At 34.2% G+C, this 7500-nt stretch overlaps 1 non-coding gene across 1 annotated transcript; it reads left to right on the top strand.

Annotated features, from left to right (window-relative positions):
* Window positions 1-747: 747 nt before the first annotated feature.
* On the top strand, window positions 748-5949 carry LOC122264707 (uncharacterized). Its single transcript, XR_015190804.1, has 3 exons — window positions 748-774; window positions 1196-1312; window positions 4996-5949. It is a non-coding gene; the product is annotated as an uncharacterized LOC122264707 (transcript).
* The last annotated feature ends 1551 nt before the right edge of the window (window positions 5950-7500 follow it).

Below are 7500 nucleotides of genomic sequence, written 5' to 3'. Positions count from 1 at the left end.
GAGGTGTGTATATTTGATTATTTTTATATAATGCTATATATATTATATATATAATATATATCTATATTATGATATATATATATATATGCATGAATTAATATACATATATATATATGCATATATATACATATTTATATATATATATATATAAATATATATATATATGTATGTATGTGTGTGTGCGTGTGTGTTTGTGTGTGGAGGTGTATGTACATATGTGTGAAAGTGTGCGTTTGTTTGTGTGTGTGTGAGTATGAATATATATTTACATATATATGTATATAGTTATGTATAGTTATATACATACATATATATATACATAATATATATACATTACTTATACAGATACATATATATATATATATATATATATATACTATATATATATATATATATATATATATTTATATATATATATGCATATATATATATATATATATACAAATATATATATATATATTTATATGTATATATATATATATATATATTTATAAATATACATACATATATATATGTATATATATTTATGTATGTATATATAGGTATAGATAAACAAACAGCCATACATGGGTATGACACCCGAATATTATTAGTATCATGAATTATGACCGATAACTATCATTGATAAATTAATCCTTAAATATTAATACTGATAATACTTAATTAATACTAAAAGCATTACATTGGTCCATGGCCTTGTTTATGGGTAATATTGTGCGATGAAGAACCTTCCCCATGAACACCTCAATGGCCTTCTACAAGAATAGCCTTTGTGTAAGAATCATAATGTTCTTAGAAGTTATATTCTACTTCCTCATATATCTTTTTATTTCCTATCACATAACATCCATAGGCATTAACTTAAATCTTTCCTTCTCATTCTCTTTTACTTCTTAACCCTAACCTTTCTCCATTTTGTTTTCAGTATCAGTACTCCCGTTGCTGCTGCTAGTAGTGTTTTATATATATATATATATATATATATATATATATATATATATATATATATATATATAAATATACATATATGTGTGTGTGTATGTGTGTGTGTGTGTGTGGTGTGTGTGTGTGTGTGCGTATACATTGGGGGTGGGGGGTGAGATCAGAGAGATGAGTGAGTGTGGGGAGTGTGAGGTTTGTGGTGAGGGTTTGTGTGAGTTTGTCTGAGTGAGAGAGTGGGTTCTTGTGTTGAGAGTGTGTAGTCATCTCCGTTGGTGCGAGGGTGGGGAGCGATGGGCAGCGAGTGAGTCAGAGTGAGTGGGTTGGAGAGCGAGTGGGAGAGCTAGAGATATGTGTGGAGATGATTGTGAGGGTTAGTGAGGAGGGTGAGTGCAGGGAGAGAGTGAGGGAGTTTGGTGGGAGAGAAGGATGTTATATGATGAGAGGTGATTGTGACTGAGTGTGTGAGACTGTGAGTGAGTGTGAGTGAGTGTGTGTGTGACTGTGTGAGATGGCGGGAGTGTGTAAGAGAGAGTGTGAGTGTAGTGTGTTTGTGTGAGAGTGAGAGGGCGGTTGAGAGAGAGTGAGTGTGTTGTGAGAGGATGTGTGTGAGTTGTGTTGGTGATGGGTGAGTGAGGGTGTGTGGGTGTGTGTTTGTGTGAGAGTGTGTTGTGTGTGTGTCGTGTGTTGTGTGTGTGGAGTGTGTCAGTGAGTTGAGTGTGTGATTGTGTGAGTGTGAGTGTGTGTGTGTGTGTGTGTGAGTGTGTGTGTGAGTGTGGGTGGGAGAGTCTGTGATGATTTGAGGAGAGTGAGGAGTGTGTGAGTGTGAGAGTGAGAGTGGTAGATTGTTAAGAGTGTAGAGTGTGAGTGAGAGAGTGTTAGAGGAGAGAGTGTTAGAGTGTGGATAGGGATGAGTACTGATGATTGAGAGGATGTGAGTGTGTGAGTGAGAGAGGTGTGTGTGTGAGTGTGTGTGGAGTGAGTGTGGGTGGGATAAGAGAGAGCGTGAGTGTATGTGTGTGTGACTGAGTGGGTGTGAGTGATTGAGAGTGAGTGATTGATGTGTGTTTGAGACTTTGTTTGTGAGGAATTATGTTTGTGAGAAAGTATTGTAGTATAGAGGAATATTGAGTGAGTAGTGAGAGAGCTAGAGAGAGAGAGGAGCTAGTACAGATTGAGGTATAGATAGACTGATACAGAGAGTGGGGGGTGTGCTTTGGATTGTGTATAGAATTAATAAATATAATAAAAATATAATAATTGAGTGTGAGAGAGTTAAGGAAGGGATTCAGAGTTAAAGAATGACGTGTAGATAGGAGAGAGGGAGTGTAGTGTGATGAGTGTGTGAGTGATGAGAGATTGTTAGTGTTTTTAGTATAGAGTGAGTGTGTTGGTTATCGGGGTGGAGAGGGTGAGTGTGTTTGGGGAGGGTGGGTGTGATACTGGTCAGTAGTGTGTGTGAGTTTAAAGTGTGTGTGAGTGTGACGATTGTGTGTGTGCGTGAGTGATGTGGTGTGTGAGAGAGGGAGTAGATTTGGCAGGGGCTGTGTAGATTGTGGTGCGTGTGTGTGTGTGAGGTGTGTGTGGGAGTTAGATTTGCATGTGTATAGATCGATAGATATTTATATATTAAACTTGTAGAGATAGATAAGTAGTGAGATATATTTATATGGCATTTGTTGAGACATTTATATGATATATATATAGAGATGAGATTTAGATATATATATATAATATATAGAAACATACTTATGTGTAATTATATGTGTAGATATATAAATATATATTATACATATATATATGAATATATAAACTATAAATATATATATATATATATTATTATATTTAATATATGTATATATTTAATATATATTTATATATTTTATAAATTATATATATATATGTATTACACACATATAGTTGTGTCGTATTGTTGTGTTTGTTATACACCACAAACACATGCACACACACACACACAACACACAAGACCACACACACACATACACACACCACACACACACACACACACACACAAACATATATATATATATATATATATACTATATATATATATATTATATATATATATATCTATATATATGAATAACATATATATATGTATTATATATATATATATATAAATATTTATATATATATATATGTATTGTATGATTTATTATGTATATATATATATATAATGTAATAAATATATATTGATTTTTATATATATATATATATATATATATTTATATATATATATTTATATATATCATATGTATGTATAAATATAATATATATACATTTATACATTATGTTGTGTGTGTGTGTAATGTATATTAGCTATATATATATCAATATACTATATATATAATATAATATATATATATATAATAATTACCTATATATATCATATATAAAGATGTATATGTATATTCATGTATATATACATATAAATATATACATATATATATACATATATATATACATATATATATATGTTATATATATATATAATATATTTCATACATATATATATATATATTATACAATATATATGTATATATATATACAACATCATATATTATAAGATATTATATATACACATATATATATATACATATATATACTATATATATATATATAATATATATAGTGTATATATATATTTAGATCATATATTTATGTATGTATGTATGTATATACATATCTTAATTTTATTCTCAAGGGCTCATTACTAAAACACTGTAACCAAGGATGGCGATAAAAAATTTACTAAAGAATAAATAAACCACATTGTCCTACATATAGACGACTATAAAACGGCCATCTCTTGCTCTAGTAATGATTTAGCAATTAGGAAGTCTAAAACATACCGATCTCCCTTCGCTTCTACCCGTCCCCTCATCACCAAGGACAGAATCTTGTATAAAAGGAGGAAGAACGATTTAACAAAGCACATTCGTCCAGTGGCAGTCCCATAGGCAGGAAATGGATGAAGCTCCTTGGGTTTGTATTTTTCTGGATTCCTTAAGTCTAAATAATTTCCTATCTAGTATACATAATTTGCATTGCACGTTTTGGAATCATAACACAGTATAATAATTTCCCCTTCACATAGTTTTCTCATGGCGGAAAAAACACAGCTGATTCATCGTTGAATGTAGGGGAAGCTATGTATGTTTTTTCTCCTATTAATCTTTGAATTATGTATAATCACTACTATCCGTGTATGTATGTTTATAAATATATTTACACACATCACACACACACACACACACACACACACACACACATATATAATTAGGGTGTATATATAATATATATATATATGATATACTATTAGGTATATATATAACAATGTGTGAGGGGGTGTATAAATAAGAGTAAAATAAATGTATATTTTATAAATAGATATATTTCTAGTTAGTAGAGAGATCGAGAAAGAGGAAAGAGAGATAGATAGGATATAGATATCGTATATATGTACACACACACACACACACACACACACAACACACACACAACACATATATATATATATATATATCTATATAATTATAATATAATTATATATATATATAATATATATATATATAGAATGTGAGGGGCTGTTTGTACATAATTAAATGTATATTATATAAATATATATATATATATTATATATGGCGAATATATATAAATATGTATATATATATATGTAATATATAATGATATATATATATCAGTATATATATACATAGAGAGAGAGAGAGAAGAGGATGTGCTGTAGTTGGGTAGGAGTGTTGTGAGAGAGAGAGAGAGAGAGGAAGAGATGTATACACACACACACACACACACACAAAATCATATATATATATATATTTATATTAATATATTTTATATATATATATATAGTATATATTTATATATATATAATATATATATCGAGAGAGAGAGAGAGGAGGGAGAGAGAGAGGACTGTTACTGAATTGAGACGGTGAAGACTACGCCTAGAGAGAGAGAGAGATCCCATTTATCGAATAATTTGATCCCATTTCATGCCTATATCCTCAACAGACGTTAGTGCTTGTGGCGGCCCTCGCTTGCGCTTCTCTAGTCGAGAAGCGAGAGGCGGACGCCGAACCGAGCTTCCTCCACGGCTATCCTGGTTATGGTTATGGCTACCCTACCTATTACCGAGGCTATGGCTACCCAAACACCTATGGCCTTCACTATGGACACGACCTTCACAAACGGTCTGTTGACGAAGACGAAGCCGAGCCATCCTATGTCACTCCCATCCACAGCCACCACAGCCACTCCTTTGTAGGCCATGACTATTCTAGTCCTTACCACTACGGCTATCTGCACAAGAGGTCTGCTGATCCTGAAGTCGTACCATCCTACCATTCTACCATCTACAATCCCTATGGACGCCCTTACAATTATGGATACCCTTACCACCCTATCCACAAGAGGTCTGCTGATCCTGAAGTCGTACCATCCTACCAGTCTACCACCTACAATCCCTATGGACGCCCTTACAATCACGGATACCCTCACCACCCTATCCACAAGAGGTCCGCTGATCCTGAAGCCGAAGCCGAACCATCCTACTAGTCTAGCATCTACAATCCCAATGGACACCCTTACAACTACGGCTGTTCTTACCACCCTATCCACAAGAGATCTGCTGATCCTGAACCCGAACCATCCTACCAGTCAGCTGTCTACAATCCCTACAGACACCCTTACAACACAACTACGGCTATCCCTACCGCCCTATCCACAAGTGATCTGCTACCAGTCTACCATTTAGAATCCCTATGGACGCCCTTATGTCTACGGCTCTTCCTACCGCCCTATCCACAAGAGGTCCGCTGATCCCGAACCAGAACCTTCTTTCTATTCTGCCATCCACTGTAACTACCGCCCAAACTATTCCAATATCGACGTCCGAAATTATGGCTACAACTACGGTCATTCACCATATTCCGGATAGATATACTTTAAATACAGTTCGAAGTAGAAGTTCACACCTCCATAATGAAACCTGGTCCTCATTCCTGTTACATAACTCTCACTCCAACAGCCTTCACACGTGCTATGGTTATGGCGACCGTAGATCTTACAGAAACCTGTCAAATACGGCATCTGGACTAAAAGACAAATAAAGACCGGCCTAATACAAAATATTGATGGTTTCAGTAACCTATTTCTTTTAATGTTTAAGCCTTTCCTTTGATGTATTTCCCGAAATATAAATCATACTGAGAAATACACTCTGACGAAGTGTGTGTGTACAAATGTGTGTGAGTATGATCATATTCTTTTCATCCTTTAGGGAAAAAACAACAACAATCTATTCCTTACAGCCATGGAAATTTTGAATAAAGGTAAAGTAAAGAAGTCATTAAAGATAAAATATTTCATTCATTTTTTTTTCCTGCTGTCATCTAGTGAATCCCTTTTGTAAGCAATATGTTTTGGAATACAATATCATGTGTCATTATTCTGTAATAGCTATTCCGTAATAATACCGTAACTGAGCGACTAAAATTTGAAACCGTGTATTATGTCATTTAAGCATGTTTTTTTCTGATGTCACAATACTATGATGTATACATTAGTTTGTCCTTTAGTTCAACTGAGCTTTTCTAGTCAAAATTACATTTTCACCTTTATTAAAAAATACACATTGAAAGCTCCATATTAGCTTAATCGTTCAGCTAATTTCTATTTTTTGTTTACAGAGGAGAGTAATGCACGGATGGCTCTGAGTCAGTCACAGCAGACCGCTATATGGAATACAAACAGTATATGATGAAAAATAAGCATTTGAAGCCTCAGTCTCATGTTTCTCGATCAGCAGACCTCATCTGGATCCCATAGTGGTGTGTAAATAACGGGAGTGGTGGCTATAGATTCCATGAAAAGCTTCAGTTTTAGCAGACTTCTTGTGGTGCCTATGAATACTGTAAGCATCACAGGCGATTACAGTTGGGATTGAAAAAGGAGTATAACCTGTGTAGGAAACTTCTGCTTCAGGATCTCTTATTATACAGAGCTGTGTAGGAAGATCTAGTAGGAGCCGGGATTGTGTACCTGGAATGATAACCCTGGCTGAAGTCTCACTTCCTAACTTCCTATATGAACACATCAGATGGGCCTGAAAATCATCATTTCGTTCTGATTAGATATTGCACTCATGGAGAATAAGGATAAGGATAAGCTAGATATGCGGAGCTGCTCCGCCCGGCCTATGACCACGAGGATGTGAGGTCGACACACTACCACAGTACTAGCCTGACGGCTATGGAAAATATTTGCATCAATATATCAATATTCGAAAGTTGCGACCCTCCCAATAGATGGCAGTAGGAAGGTCTTCGCGCGAGATAACATTCAGGTATTCTTGATAAAATGAATTTAAATAATATAGTGTCAAATGACAACAGTGACTATTGCAGGACGCACTCAAAAGGCAAATCAACGGAAAATAATTACAAGCACATGAATTGTGCCCAAACATCGGACACTCATGAGCTAAGCAACTGTTACCGTAAAATAGCAAATAGTCAA

The sequence above is a fragment of the Penaeus japonicus genome, unplaced genomic scaffold (assembly GCF_977035675.1).
Source record: "Penaeus japonicus unplaced genomic scaffold, GWHDUDI00000001_assembly GWHDUDI00000042, whole genome shotgun sequence".
Taxonomy (NCBI): Eukaryota; Metazoa; Arthropoda; class Malacostraca; order Decapoda; family Penaeidae; genus Penaeus; species Penaeus japonicus.
Note: the sequence above shows the minus strand (reverse complement) of the source record. Positions and strands in the feature narration are given on the sequence as shown.